Here is a 17630-nt window from a genome sequence, read left to right on the forward strand (position 1 = left end):
GCTTGGTCTTGGGTTTTTGCTGATGATGTTTACGGGGACCACGCTGTTTCTTGTACTGGTACTATGGGTGTTAAGCATCGGCATAACCTCATTCGTGACACCTTATTCGACATCTGCTATAGGTCGGGTATTTCTACGGGTAAGGAGGTTGATATCGGTTTGGTTGACGGACATGGTTGCTCTCTTCGTCCAGCGGATTTGCTGCTTTATTCCTGGGACAGAGGGCGTGATGTGTGCGTCAATTTGACAGGGTTTTCTCCTTTGACTCAGACTGGGATGATGGATATTGTGCCTGGCCGGGTTGTCGTTGATGCTGCTCAGCGTAAGTGTGCTAAGTATGGGGATTTATGCATGGTAGCTGGTTATGGTTTCCTTCCCTTCTCTTTCTCTTCGCTTGGGGAGTTGGGTTCGGATGCTGTTGACTTGTTCAAGCGGATCCAGAAATTCTCGGTATCTCAGGATGCGGGGGCTTGGGTGGCTGCTTATATTTTTACTAGACCTAGCTTTGTTGTTGCTAAGGGTGTGGGGGCCCAGATTGTCTCTCGGCTCCACACCAATTTCATGTAAACTTTTATTTTTCTATCTATGAAAGCTGCGCGCATCCTTCTAAAAAAAAGAAATAAAATAATAATAATAATAATAATAATAATAATAATAATAATAATAATAATAATAATAATAATAATAATAATAATAATAATAATAATAATAATAATAAATAATAATAATAATAATAATAATAATAATAATAATAATAATAATAATAATAATAATAATAATAATAATAATAATAATAATAATAATAGTAATTGTTGGAGCTTGTGTCCTCCACAAATTAGTGTGATAACATTTATAAATCTCTTACAAGTTCACAAGGGTATACTTTGTATTTTAATCAGTTGATTAACGATTACCTAATAACGGTTGGCTTGCTAGAAAGTTTGACGTTATTATCATACAGATGGCGGTGTTCAACTGGTCCCTAAAGGTCACACCTATTGGATGTGTTTGAGAGATGTGGTTATAGAAATATAATCACATTGATGCCTTATATGACTAAACAGTTAGTCAATGTGTTGATGAGACAATTATTTAATGAAGATTAAATAATATTAGTTGAGACGAATTAACTGTAAATTGGTAAATTGAATATAATAAGTTATATTTAATTAAATGTATGTAATGTTAGCTTGGACGAATTAATCTGTTAATTCGTAATTAAATGTAATCAGTTATATTTAATATCAACAAGATGAATGTGTCATAGTGGTAATAGTGAGGGTACTCAAACCAAGAAGTCATGGGTTCCATCCTCACTAGATGACAATTTACACATTTTATACATTTTTGGAATAACCGAAAATAAGAGAAATAACTCTCTTAATTTCGGTAAATTGGGCCGAAATTATGGAAAAGAAAATCCACCCTATTTCTCCATATACTCAGTTGTTATAAGGGGAGATGAGGGAATTTTCTTAACCTAATTCTTTTCCCAATTCTTTCCTCCTCTCATCGGAAGAACACAAAAAAACCTAAAAATTAATCAGTGATTTTTGGTTCGATTCTAGCAAAATCAAAGGGCATTTCTCATATCGTCTTGGGTGCAACTGATAGGCGAATATCAACTTTGATATTGTTCTTAGGCTGTTTTTGCTAGGACCAAAGGTTATCTCTTAATCCCTTAATTTTGTTTATGTAATTTTATTTTATGACTAGTGATCATCTTCATAAAATTCGATATAATCCTTGAATATAAAGGGATTCATACAGATTAATCCATAAGTGGTATCAGAGCCAAGGCCACGAATTTTTTATTTTGATGATTTTCATAAAATTGTATGTAAACAACATATGGAATTTCGAAAAAAAAAAGAGGATTTTCGGCTGATTTTTTTTTTTTTTGCCGAGAGGTGTTTTTTTTTTCGGGTCTGTTTTTCGTTTTTTTTTTCTTTTGTTTGATGATTTATTTCCAATTTCATTTTTCATATCATTGTTTTAATCAGTTAAAATTATCATATGAAGAATTGGTAGATTTTGATTTAATGCAGATTAAGTTAAAATGCAAATAGAATCGTCATGTCAATGATATAAGAATTTGTTTTTGCTATATATTTTTAGCATATACGATTAATCATGTTTGTTAATTCATTTTCTAAATCATGTTATAATAGCAACTGTAAACATTTTCTTCATCGAATCTTTGAATTAGGGCTTTTTGCCGCAAAAGAAAAAAAAATTGACGGCTTATTTTTAGGGTTTGCCGTGAGAAAAGAAAAAAAATTTCTGTTTTTTTTGTTGCTTTTTTTTCCCTGAAATGCCGAGCCAAAAAAAAAAGATTGTGTTCTTTTTGTTTTTCCTATTTTGCCGAGAGAAAAAAAAAATGGAAGGGCTGTTTTTTTGTTTGGCCGTGAGCTGAGTTAAAAAAAAAAAAGAATTTCCCAGTTTTTTTTCTTTTTGCCGAGACCCAAAAAGAAGAAAAAAAAGGTTTTTAATTTTGTTTTGATTTTGGCCAATTAGTTATTGTGAAACGGTTCACAATTTAAAGATACCATATTATTTTAAAGCAGTTTAAAATTTTTATGGATTAAATTCATATTACAAGTTTAATATGAATTGAGATTGAAATTAATGTGATTAATTGAGGAATTGTCACTTAATTTAATTTTAAATAGGTGGTTTGGATAAATTAATCAACATAATTAAGGAATTGTGTCATGTATGTTTAATTTATTTTTAGTTGATGCATTTTAATTTTTGTTGAATGAATCGATTGAATGAATTTAATTTACGTATTTTTTTTGCAATCGGTTGTAATTTGTAATACTTAGTGTGGCCTTAGTCAAATTATGTTTTCGTAATGAAGGAAACATGATTTTTTATGTAATTATGAGATCTCGAATCTCCTTTACTTTTCTTTAGTTTTTGGGTTTTGAAATTAGAATGTAATAAATAGGTTTATTATGTAAATTTTATTTATTGTAATTTTTTCGAAGAAGACTAAAGATGGAGATTGGAGCTCACTCCCGCTACATGGATCAAGAAGGAACATCAAGACAAGCTTCTAGGGTCCAAGGATGGATTCCAAACTTGTATTTAATGTTCATTTTGATAGGATAGGCCACACTAGGACTTTTATTGTTTTACGTTTTCATTCCTATTGCTTTTCATTCACATGATAATTTATGCATCATATTCCGCCTAAAACCAAACCACCTACTACTAAAATGCATGAAAATTGACTCATATAGGTTGTATGTTAGTTTTCATGGACATACAGATGTCACAGTCTTATTAAGCCATCACCTTAGTTTATTCATTCTCGCATGCTAGATATTAGTTCACTTAAAATGAATTAAAATAAAGTTGATGGGATCTTCCTCTAAAAACGAAAATTGAGATTAGTCTTTATAAGGGCAAACAACTATGAATCCCTTCTTCTTCGGTAGGCATAATATGACCCCTTCTACGTTGGGTAAGTAGTTGTGTTGACTTAGTTTACCTCAACATCATAGTCCGAAGAGTTTCTCGTGATTATGATGGACTAAAGATAGAATTCACAGAAATTTATCGACCAAGAATTCTAACGGTAGAATTAGCTAAAAGGTTAGCTTATCAATTACAGAGAATTGAGTCTTGGGATCATTTATATAATTCTTGAGGGAGGTAAATTGTATAAATGTTTTGAGTCTTCGCGTTATGACAGTAGTTCATTAGACATAAAAATCATAAACGATGCACATGCTTATTTTTTTTTTATTCTTCTTCTCGCAGTGTAGAACACGTTTATTTTGATAATACTGTTACAACAAAACGGCTGGAAATAACGCAATCCCAATGCCTAGTGCCACACTTGGACGCGAGTCCTGGCTGAAAGCTTTCATGGACCACATGAATCAGTCCACGCGACTGAAGAATGATGGGTCTAACTTTGCGGACTGGGAGGCGGCACTACGGAATGCTGCCATTGCTGACGGTAAGCTCAAGTACATAACTGAGCCAATACCAGTCAACCCAGGCCCCAATGCAGGAGTCAACGAGTCACTCGCTTATAGTGACTTCGTTATGGAAGCGGGTGCGATAAAGAACGTACTCATCTTTGCAATGGAAACCAATTTGCAGAGACGCTTCATTGCTTAGGGTGCAAACAAGATTTTCACCACGCTCTCTAACGAGTTCTCAAAGGCACCGAGAATCGTTACTTATGAGCATACCTGTCGCTTCTTTGATGCGAAACTCCAGAAGGGCCAACCAGTTAGCTCACACATTCTTCACATGATTGAGAATGTCGAGAAGCTGGAGGCTCTTGATTGCAAAATCAGTGAGAGCATTGTCATTGACCGAATGCTTCATTCTCTTCATGATGGTTTTGCCCTTTTCAGGGCGAACTACTACATGAATGACTTGAAAAAGAGTCCTCATGAGCTACACTCCCTTCTCGTACAGACCGAGAAGGATATGAAATTGAGTGGGAGCATGAACTAGGATGTTCTCATGATTTCAAACAAGGGTAAAGGTAAGGGCAAGGCTCATGGCGACCTAGCTGTAGGTAAGCCAAAGTTTAAGAAGCCAGGAAACGGTAAGAGTGCGCCTGGTGAGACTAGTGGCTCACGGGGCAAGGCAAAGAGCAAGGGCGGTGACATAGAGTGCCACCATTGTCATAACACTGGACATTGGAGGAGGAACTGTCCCGTCTACCGTGAGGACATCAAAGCAGGCCGCGTCGTTCCTGTTGGTATGTCATCTTATATTCATATGATTGAGATTAACCATGCAAGTTTGAAAACTTGGGTACTTGATACTGGTTGTGGTTCTCATCTGTGTAATCATTTGCAGGGCCTAAAGAACATCATACCTCTCGAAAAAGGTGATGTGGACCTGCGTGTCGGGAATGGAGCACGAGTTGCTGCTGTCTCGAAGGGAACATATGTAATCCAACTCCCTAGTGGTTTTGAGTTATTTTTAAATAACTATTACTATGTACCCAGTTTGTCTAAGAACATTATTTCTGTTTCCGTACTTGCTATAAACGGTTTTGCATTTTCAATAAAGGATAATTGCTGTATTTTCTCTTTCAATGAAATGATTTATGGCAAACCAGTTTCCATAAATGGAATTTACATCTTAGATCAAACCACGGAAGTATTACACAGGAATAATAAGAAGTTAAAGGTTGGTGACAAAGATCAAACCTATCTATGGCATTGTCGAATGGGACACATAAATGAGAAACGCGTGAAGAAACTCGTCGATAATGGGACTATTCCCGCATTCGATTTTTCTACATATGGCACGTGTGAATCATGTCTCATTGGCAAGATGACTCGAATTTCCTTCAAAGGTATTGGAATGCGCGCTAGTGACCTATTAGGACTCATACATACTGATGTTTGTGGACCTATGTCAATTACCGCTAGAGATGGCTATAGATATTTTATCACTTTCACGGACGATTTAAGTAGATACGGATATGTCTACTTAATGAAGCATAAAAGTGAGTCCTTTGAGAAATTCAAGGAATACCAGAACAGGGTACAGAACCAACTGGGTAGAAAGGTTAAAGCACTCCGTTCAGATCAGGGTGGCGAATATCTTTCAAATGAGTTTGATCAACACCTGAAAGACTATGGAATCGTTTTGCAGTTAACTCCACCTGGAACACCTCAATTGAATGGTGTGTCCGAACGGAGAAATCGAACCTTACTTGATATGGTTCGATCCATGATGAGTCACACGGTAGTGCCTGATTCATTATGGGGTTTTACTCTTTTGTCAGCTGCTCTTATACTTAACCGAAGTCCGACTAAAGCTGTCGACAAGACTCCATATGAAATGTGGAAGGGAACGGTCCCTAACTTGTCCTTTATTCGGTTTTGCGGCTGCGAGGCTTATGTCAAGTGGAGACACGAGGATAAGCTCGGACCGCGATCGGTCAAGATATACTTTATAGGTTATCCAAAAGGAACATTTGGTCACTACTTCTATTCGCCTACCGAACATCGAGTTTTTGTTGCGGCTAGTGCGACGTTCTTAGAGAAAGAATTTCTCGAGAAAAAGACGAGTAATAGAATCTTCGAGCTGTCGGAGATTCCAGAACCAACAACCGAGGAACAGATGGAGGAAGTTGTTCCTTCAACTGATGATATGGTTAATATTCCTGAGGAACCTAGGAGGTCGGGTAGAGTCTCTCATCCTCCGGACAGATACATTGGTATGGCCGAGGAGAATGACGTTTTACTCCTAGAGAGTAATGAACCCGCTACCTATAAAGGTGCTATGGCCTGTTCCGACTCAAAGTTATGGCTCGAAGCCATGCAATCCGAGATGGACTCCATGTGTGAGAATGACGTATGGGATCTAGTTGATTTACCTAATAAGGTAAAACCTCTACAGAGAAAATGGCTTTACAAAATAAAGCGTTCTGTAGACGCGCAACCAGATTCCTATAAGGCACGACTAGTGGCAAAAGTTTTCACTCAAGTGCACGGATTGCATTATGATGAGATTTTTGCACCTGTATTCATGCTACGTTCCGTTCGGATAATCTTAGCGATTGCCGCTTTTCATGATTATGAAATTTGGCAAATGGATGTGAAAACCGCCTTCTTAAACGGTTATTTGGAGGAAGAGTTATACATGGTGCAACCCGAAGGTTTCATAGATCCTGAACATCCTAAGAAAGTATGCAAGCTTAAGCGTTCCATTTATGGACTTAAGCAAGCTTCTCGGAGTTGGAATCATCGTTTCGACCAGGTGATAAAAGAGTATGGTTTCACTCGATCGGTCGAAGAACCATGCATATATATCAAGTCGAGTGGGAGCAAGATTGTATTCTTGATATTGTATGTCGATGACATACTCCTGATTGGGAATGCCATTCCTCTCCTATCTTCGGTTAAAGAATGGTTGAAGAACCATTTCCAGATGAAAGATCTGGGTGAGGCACAACGCATTTTGGGAATCCGTATCTACCGAGATAGATTACGACGGACGTTATCACTTAGTCAGGAGTCTTATTTGGATAAGATTCTTGAGAAGTTCTGCATGACCAACTCCAAGAAAGGGAACCTTCCAATGACGAATGGGATGCAGTTGAGCAAGTCTCAGTCACCCACGACGCCTGAAGGGATTGAGCACATGAGTCATGTTCTTTATGCATCTGTAATAGGATCGATCATGTATGCCATGATATGCACACGTCCAGACGTGGCATATGCATTGAGTATGACGAGTCGGTACCAAAAGACTCCAGGTGAAACACACTGGATAGCTGTTAAAAACATCCTCAAGTACCTAAGGAGGACTAAGGATTGGGTATTGACTTATGGAGGCGATACTAAGCTATGCGCAATCGGTTACGCAGATGCTAGCTTCCAAACGGATCGAGATGACTCAAAATCTCAGTCCGGGTTCGTCTTCACTCTTAATGGTGCTGCGGTCAGCTGGAAGAGTTCCAAACAGAGTGTTGTAGCAGATTCTACTACTGAATCTGAGTACTATGTCGCTTCGGAGGCAGCAAAGGAAGCGATATGGATGCGTCAATTCTTACATGGACTTACAGTAGTTCCTAGTTCGAATGACCCGATCAGCATCTATTGTGACAATAGAGGTGCCATCTTCCAGGCTAAGGAGCCAAAGTCTAGCAACAAATCTAGACATGTACATCGGAAAGCTCACCTGATCCGTGATTACGTGAAGCAAGAGGAGATAGTGATAGACAAGATTGCGACGGATGATAACATCGCGGATCCTCTCACTAAACCGTTGAATTATGATAAGCATGTAGGGCACGTTATTTCCATGGGAATTAAACGTGTTCCTGAGTTGTAGTACTTGATTATGGATTTGATACATTATCTTTTTCATATACTATTTATAACTTCATTGTTTTATTATAATATTTTGTTTTTCATGTGGATTGTACTGACAACATTGAACAGCACAAAGTGAACTGAATTACATTATATTTGTTTTGGTCCGTAATCGCCAATGTGAGTTGATAACTCCGGCTATTATATTGTGCAGTCGATTGATGGTGGGTTCAACTAGCTATAAGTCAAACGGTTGACTGATCGATCACAGATGCGAGATTATAACGATACCTCGAAGGACAACTTTTTGTGACAATGTAATGGAGTCCTAAATGTTTAATAACATTTGGTGCCAGGTCGTGGATAGGACATCCATTATGTTCCTAGAGTCGATTCTTTTGACTATCGACTGTCTCTTGAGATTAAGGCAGTTTTTGGGTGACTTTGGTTTCTTTCTCACGGTCTGCCGTAACTGGAGGCTAAGTAGACTTTTTTTGGGTCATTTCATACTGTGCTTACATCTGCAGGATTCGAGTTGAGGAAAATATCCAACCCTTATCAGGTATAGTTATTTCTTAGGACCACTCGAGGAGTTGTAACTGAAATGCATGGCCATGCTCGAATGTTGATTCGTTTATCAGTTAAGTTACTCTCTAGGCGGGGAAACCACTCTTGATGATGATCGCTTGTAAAATACGACCTTTGTGAATATGGATTTGCAAATTGTTTTACATTGAGTGGGAGAAATTTTAGGATATGAGAATCGGTTATCGCACATACACTTGTGAGGACAAGTGGGAGTTTGTTGGAGCTTGTGTCCTCCACAAATTAGTGTGATAACATTTGTAAATCTCTTACAGGTTCACAAGAGTATACTTCGTATTTTAATCAGTTGATTAACGATTGCCTAATAACGGTTGGCTTGCTAGAAAGTTTGACGCTATTATCATACAGATGGCGGTGATCAACTGGTCCCTAAAGGTGACACCTATAGGATATGCTTGAGAGATGTGGTTATAGAAATATAATCACATTGATGCCTTATATTACTAAACAGTTAGTCAATGTGTTGCTGAGACAATTATATAATGAAGATTAAATAATATTAGTTGAGACGAATTAACTGTAAATTCGTAAATTGAATATAATAAGTTATATTTAATTAAATGTATGTAATGTTAGCTTGGACGAATTAATCTGTTAATTCGTAATTAAATGTAATCGGTTATATTTAACATCAACAAGATGAATGTGTCATAGTGGTAATAGTGAGGGTACTCAAACCAAGAGGTCATGGGTTCGATCCTCACTAGATGACAATTTACACATTTTATACATTTTTGGAATAACCGAAAATAAGAGAAATAACTCCGAAATTGGGTCGAAATTATGGAAAAGAAAATCCACCCTATTTCTCTATATACTCGGTTGTTATAAAGGGAGATGAGGGAATTTTCTTAACCTAATTCTTTCCCCAATTCTTGCCTCCTCTCATCGGAAGAACACAAAAAAACCTAAAAATTAATCAGTGATTTTTGGATCGATTCTAGCAAAATCAAAGGGCATTTCTCATATCGTCTTGGGTGCAACTGATAGGCGAATATCAACTTTGATATTGTTCTTAGGCCGCTTTTTGCTAGGACCAAAGGTTATCTCTTAATCCCTTAATTTTGTTTATGTAATTTTATTTTATGACTAGTGATCATCTTCATAAAATTCGTTATAATCCTTGAATATAAAGGGATTCATACAGATTAATCCTACAGTAATAATAGTAATAATAGTGATAATAATAATAATAATAATAATAATAATAATAATAATAATAATAATAATAATAATAATAATAATAATAATAATAATAATAATAATAATAATAATAATAATAATAATAATAATAATAATAATAATAATAATAATAATAATAATAATAATAATAATAATAATAATAATAATAATAATAATAATAATAATAATAATAATAATAATAATAATAATTATTATTATTATTATTATTATTATACTCTAAATACTCGGCCCAACTCGTCTTCCCGACTCACCCATTATTTTATTATTAATTATCATCTTATTTTAAATTATTTATATAAATGTGTTTTAATTACTTATTCGAATTACATAAATTATTCTTATAAATACTTATGAAATTATGGGATATTACAGTCTTCCCCCCTTAATGAACTTTGTCCCGAAGTTCACTCAAAAATGTTACAAAAGGCTCATGAAACCATCAACACATCTGAATGCCATCTCAACGTATTATCATTGTAACACAATTAACTTACATACTCATTATTAAACCATATCATACTTATCAAAATATTTCACAAAATTAACTCAAAACACGAGAATGTATCACAAAATAAACTTAAAACATGAGGTGTCACACTAGTTACTCTCAACGAGAAGTTTCGGAACTTCTACTACTTTATTAAACCACTAACAATTTAAATACTTTTAAATGATAAAACTCTACTCCTAATAAACACTAGTTACCCTTCTCCCCATTTCCTTGTATGGTGCTAGTTGTTCCAAATGTCTTTCCATCATTACTCTGATCACCTTCATTGCCTTGCCTATTGTTGCGACTCTGATTGTAGCTATTATTAAAATTCACCTGATTGCTCCGACCCCCAGTCTTCTGATTACTCCCATAACCTGACATAGGTGTATAGTAACCCCCATTCTAATTCTCATTTCCAATACCACTCCCTTGCTTCTCCAAATTTACCCTGCACTCAAACCTCTTATGTCCCGACTTCCCACACCTCAAAAAATTCACATTACTAGCTCCACTAGACTACCCTCCACTCGAAAACTATGATTGAGATTGACCCGTACATTCTGCTTCTTATTACCTCCTGCACTCTCAGTTGTAATTTCTGCCTTCCCCTTCTCGCCCTTTCCCTTCTTTTCCTCCTTCTCCTTCTTCTATTCCTTTAACATACCTGCAATCCTCTCAGCATGCCCTGCTCTCTGGTATACTTCATCCATATTACCTGGCTGACCAGCTACCAACCTCTTCTTTATTGTGGTTGTTAATCCCTTTTCAAATCTGAGTGCCAACATCTCATCACTAAAATTTAGATCAGCACATAAGCTGACAATTCCATAAACCTGTTATAATAAGTCTCTACTGTCATCTCCTCGGTCATCTTGAAAGAATCAAATTCAGCTCTCATCTTACTCCTAATATGTTCTGGTACAAATACAACTCTCACAGTCTCCTTAAAACCCTTCTAAGAGTTAAAAGGTTCATCACTCTCCCTCCAAGCTTCCCTTATGACCTCCTTACACTACAAAAAGAATTAAAACAAGCGACCGATTTTGGCGACTGAAATCAGTCGCTAAAATCAATTTGGCGACTGAAATCAGTCGCCAAACGTCAGTCGCGGACCTTAGTCGCCTTTTCTAACTTTGGCGACTGAAAAATCAGCCGCCAAATGACAAAAATGGCGACTGAAAAAATAGTCGCCAAATTGGCGACTGATTTTAGGTAGTCGCCAATTTGGTGACTGAATTTCAGTCGCTAAATTTGGTATAAGTCGCCAAATTTGGGTGACGTAGCCAGTTTCACTGAGAAACTTTGGCGACTGAATAAGAGCTTTGGCGACTGAAATTCAGTCGCCATTTTGGCGACTACATTAAAACAGTCGCCAATTTGGCGAGTGAATTTCAGTCGCCAAAGTTGCTGTAAGTTTTTGTGGTTTTTTCCGTTTTCAATGCTAGCCAACCTGCATACGACGCCATACATCAACCCAAATTTCATCGCCATACATCCCAAACTTCAACACACACAACACCATACATTTCAACCCAACACCACCCATTTTCTCAAACTTCATTTCATATATTGAAAATGAAAGTTTTACAAGCTAAGCTATTCTAAAGTTCAAGTCTAAAGTTCAAGTTTTACAAGCTTACATGCTAAAATCATCTTACTTGGAAGCCAACACCGGCTCCACTCCCCCCTTGTGGACCATGCGGATTATTTGGATCGTAGTTGGGTCTAGGTCCGGGGTTACAACCTTGCCACCAATTCTCAAACATTTCCATTCTTTCCTTCATTTGGCGGAATTCTTCATCACGTTTGTCATCACGTTCATCACGCTCTCTTACTTGAGCTTGAAGTTGACTAATAATTCCCGGTTGATACGTGTTGCTGGGAATTGTTGAAGTCGATCTCCTACGCGTTTTCTCATAGAAAGCCGGTGTTGAACTTCCGGTACCATACACGTGCCCTTTCTTAAAGCCATTCACCAACTCATACCATATGTCATTATCCGGTTTTTCTGGATTGGCGGCCTTTTCTTGTTCAAATGCTTCCTACAATATTAAACAAATGGTTGTAAGTTAATATGGTAACCAACTTATATACGTCATTTTAAAATAGAATAAATTAACAAAAATTAAGTGTTAGGGAAAACTTACATATAATTGCTTGTCTTTTGGCTTAGTCCAACTTCTAACCCCTTTGTGGTCAACCCTGGAATGCGTGTCCAGAAACAGTTCCGGTACCGTCGCAATCGACTTTGACTTCTTCTTTCCTTTTTGAATGAAAAAAAAACATACATGTTAGAAAATCAAAAAAAAATCTAACAAAAAATAAACATTTTGCATTGAAACCCAAAAAAAGTGTGAAATAATAGACAAACTTACACCCAATACACGATCCCAGAACGATCGTGAACCCGCGAAATGAGTAGGCTCGTTCACGGCATCTTCCTTTCCTCCTTTTTTGTTGAGGGATGCTTGCTTAGACTTCTTCTGAAAAGCTTCACTTTTGGTATGTTTTATTAAGCCTTCATACTTGTCACCTGCAATTACACATATGAAATCATAACTATTAAGTTACTGATATTATTTATAATATAAGAGAGTATATGCTAATTAATACAAATAACAAAACAAGTTAATTAAATACCTTTCATGTGCTCTGGTTCCTTCGGCCGCCTGATCGTCTTCCAGATCACGTCCCGATATCGTCGAGTACCAACGTCATTGTACCTGTTACGGACATTCTGTTCTTGAGACGGTGACCAAGCAAATGATAGCTACAAAAAAAAGCTATAAAATTTCATATTAGTATAAAATAAAAGTATAACCTTGGTTCTTAAAAAATTTATCAAAATTAATTATTTGGTTTCTAAAACAAAGAATTACGGAAAATATATACCCGAAAGTTATTGAACCACGCCTCTTTTTGTGCATTAGAAGCTTGTGTCCACGATGTAGGAATTGGACCCACGAAATTAGTCTTCGTGCTTTTCGTGACACCTCGTATCACGCAATCGTCCATAAACCTGCATTTATTTTGAACATGTAAAATTAGAAACAATTATTATTTTACAAAAAAAAAAAGAAATAAAAATAGTAGACTAATAAAGAATAAAACTTACCATAATCCCGCCGGCTCAAGAATCATCCGATGATCCGAAGTGTACCGTGATCGGCACCCGATCTTGGCTCGTCGGTAGCGTCGATCTCCTCACCGTTGCCACCACCGTCTGTCGCACGGATCCTCCTACACAAACTCCTCCTCCTCCTCCGCACGCGTACTCTGTCCAGAACCTGAGCCGCCTCCACGCTTCCTACCTCGACCTGCTCCAGCCATCTGCAGTAATACAAAAAAAAATTAACACTAATAATGATAAATGAAAATTATACAGACTTCTAAATTTTAATAATTTACTCTTGAGGAATACAAAATTATACCAATTTAATCATCTTCATCTCCAAACCCCTCGTCCTCATCCTCATCATCATCCTCATCCTCATCATCGTCATCATCATCATCATAATCATCTTCCTCTCCAAACCCCTCGTCCTTCCTCCTTCTTTTCTCCCCCTCCCTTCTCCTCCTCACCTCCTCTTCCCCCTCCTCTCCTCCTCTTCTTCCCTTCTCTCCTCCTCCTCCGCCTCATCCTCTCCCGGCAGTCTCTCTTCCACATTATAATATTCTTCGTCTTCCATGTCTTCACCATCTTTATTCTCATGCTCATAGTTGATTTCATCGGGTGGAGACAAAAGTGTTTCATTTGAAACGTTTTCTTCTTGGAAAAAAGTTGTATCAACTTGTGACTGTGCCTTTGTCTTAAAGATTGCACACCACGCATTTTGATTTCTATCATTTGTTGTGCTTGGATAAGTAGCAAAATACACTTGATGAGCCTGATGTGCAAGTATAAATGGATCATACTTCGAGTATGTTCTAGTACGATTCACTTCTACAAGCTTGTATTGTTCATGTACTCTCATTCCAGCCACAGTATTATCCTTCCAGTCAACCTTGAATAAGACAGTTTTATAAGCTCGGTCACGTCCATTATAACTAATTTCAAAGATATCTTCAACTATACCATAGTATTCGTTGTCATCAAGAGAAGAAATAGTAACCCCACAATTGCACCTAGCCTTACCTTTACCGTGGTTGAATGTTTGAAAATTAAATCCATTAACCGAGTATCGATTCCACGTTCTTACCATTTTTGAAGGACCAAAAGCCAAACTTCGTATCAAATCATCTTGAATATTCAACTCAATTACATGTTTCTGAAACCATGATGGAAATTGGTCCTCATGTTTGTCCCAAACATCATCCTTACTTATATTAGGATTCCTCTGAATGAAATCATTAACAAATTGTGTTTCGTATGACTCCAAGAGGTCACAATTAGATAGCACGTAAAGGTGGGCACGATTATACTCCTTGTCATCCAAATATCTTGTTTGCCCCTTTGATGAACACCCTTCATCATCTTGAGTTTGAAAAAATTCGGGTAAACTTCCGTCTATTTCATTCGGTTTCTCAACATTCAAGTTTTTTGCTTTGGTTTCTATATGTTTTTCAAAGTAAAGAGAACAAAAGTTTGCAATCTCTTCCGTTAAATAAGCATTGCATATAGAACCTTCCACCCTAGATTTATTACCAATTTTTTTCTTCAAATGATTAAGAAACCTATAAAAGTTAATGATGAGTTTTATTAATAATAAAGTTAACATATAATAAATAGATTAGTTATTATTATTAATTTTAATTTAAAAGTAGCTAAATTATCTTAATTACCTTTCAATGGATACATCCACTTATATTGGACGGGTCCCCCAACTTTGGCTTCATATGGCAAATGAACCAGTAGATGCTCCATGGAGTTAAAAAATGCGGGAGGAAAGATCATTTCAAGCTTACACAATATCTGTGGTATTTGCTCTTCCAGACAAATCATGTCATCAACACGTATTGAAGAGGCACATAAATTTCGGAAGAATTGACTAATCTCAACAACTGCATTCCAAACGTTTGTCGGCACGAGGTGTTTCAAAGCAACGGGTAATAATCGCTCCATGAAAACATGACAATCATGACTTTTCAAGCCTTGCAACTTCAGCTTCTTAAGATCAACACATCGACTAAAATCTGATGCATACCCATCAGGAAACTTCAAATTTTGTAACCACTCACACAATACCTTTCTCTTAGCTTTGTCGAGAGTGAAAATGGATGTTGGCTTAGACCCGTCGCCGCGAATGTGTAATTTGGGACGATGACAAAATTTCTGCAAATCTTTTTTAGAAGCAATGCTATCACATTTTTCACCTTCTACATCCATGATCATGTCAATTAGTTGCTCAAAGAAATTCTTTTCTATGTGCATTACATCCAAATTATGTCTTATCAACATTGTCTTCCAATAAGGAAGGTCCCAAAGGATGCTTCTTTTAAACCAACCGTTTTTCTGCTTTTTCAATTCTTTAAATTCTTCCTCGGTACCATCAATAGGGGATGGTAAATCACATACCGTCTTCCATATCTCATCCCCAGGCACTCGTTTCGGAGGGGCATCAAGCACCTCTTTACCTTTTGTGAAAGCTTTCTTGTTCCTCCTATGTGGATTTCCCTCTTGTAAGAAGCATCTATGACAATCAAACCAGCTTATTTTCTTGCTATTTGGAAGCCAAAATGCTTTACTTTCCTCCATGCAACAAGGACATGCTTTTTGTCCTTGTGCAGACCACCCAGATAGCATACCATAGGCGGAAAGATCATTTATTGTCCACAAAAGGGAAGCTTTAAGTTGAAAATTTTGTTTTTTAGACACATCATAAGTTTCCACCCCAACTTCCCACAAATATTTCAACTCCTCCACCAATGGTTGTAAATAAACATCCAAATTACGTTTCGGGCTTTTTGGTCCGGGAACAATAAGTGACAAGAAGATAAATGGTCTTTTCATACATAACCAAGGTGGTAAATTGTATGGTGTGACCATAACGGGCCAACAAGAATACTTCCTCTCAAAATTACCGAAAGGATCAAATCCATCCGTACACAAGCCAAGTCGTACATTGCGGGGTTCCTTGGCAAAATCAGGATACATCTGATCAAATCGTTTCCATTCTTCCCTATCACTAGGATGACTCATCTTCCCCGGAGCACGTGGATTTTCTGTGTGCCATCTCATTTGTTCGGCAACGTTTTTGGTGGCATAGATTCTTTGAAGTCTTGGTGCGAGAGGAAAGTAAAACAATTGGTTACATGCTATTGGTTTCTTACTCTTTTTGGCCCTCTTACTACCGTTGCCTTTTTTCAACACCAAAACTGTATCTCCTTCACTTGTCTCATATCTATCCGCCCCACAATCTTTACATTTGTCAAGCAAAGCATCATCTTTCCACAATAGCATACATTCTTCAGGACATGCATCAATCTTTTCATGCGGTAACTGAAGACCTTTAACTACTTTTTTGGTAGTATAGAAACTTCGGGTCATGATATTATCATCGGGAAAAGATTCCTCAAGGAACGAGGCAATGCCATCAACAGCAACAAATGGCATATTAAACTCACCTTTCAAGGTAATTAGCCTAGAAGCGGTTTGTAACAATGTCATTCTGCTTCCTTCATACAAGGGTTTTTCTGAGGCTTTTAACATGTCAAGAAAGGCTTTTGCTTGTGGGTGTGGCGGTTGTTCTTTAGAAATGGTTGTATGATCATCACTATTAAAAATAGTGGAATCCATAGCATCAACAACCATCTCTCTATATGGTTTCTCATCATTTTGTATTTGTTGGGTGTGAGCTTGTTCATGAATTGGAGAATATGCTTCTCCATGTGAAATCCAATTGTAATAATTTGGCTTAAACCCGTTTATAATGAGATGTTCTTCTACTACAATGTCAAGCTGGTATTTCAGGTTTTTGTATTTGACATAAGGACACCTAAGTTTTTTGTCTACCAAGTCATATTCATCTTGTTGTTTAGCAATTTCAATAAACTCGCTAACACCCTTTATAAATCTAGCGGTAGGATGTCTTTTCTTATTGGAATGGTCTAATCTTCCCTCATACATCCATGAACGTTCCAATCTCTTCATTTTAATCTAAAGAAGATCCCACAATAATTTAAACATTTTTAAAAAATAACAATAATATTACATACAAAATTTAAACATTATACTCCACATTATACAATAAACATTTGAAAACAATATATAAATATTGTCAATAAGTAATCCATCTTCGAATGGGGTCCTTATCACTCCAACCTAAACCCGTCAATGTACGTTTCAAGTCACTAGCAAACACACTTGTAATTTATTAATGAGGAAAAAATTCAAAGCAATTCCCTTGAGTTCTCCAAATACACATCTATGTAGAATAACTAATTACTCCACATATACATGTATTCGGAGAACATTAAAGGGATCGCCACCAAACTCATTCCTCATTAATAAATCACAAGTACGTGTTTACTACCTAAATGACTTGAAACGTACAAAGACAGTCCCAAAATGGGGACTATTC

Source organism: Silene latifolia, chromosome X (assembly GCF_048544455.1).
Source record: "Silene latifolia isolate original U9 population chromosome X, ASM4854445v1, whole genome shotgun sequence".
Classification (NCBI taxonomy): Eukaryota; Viridiplantae; Streptophyta; class Magnoliopsida; order Caryophyllales; family Caryophyllaceae; genus Silene; species Silene latifolia.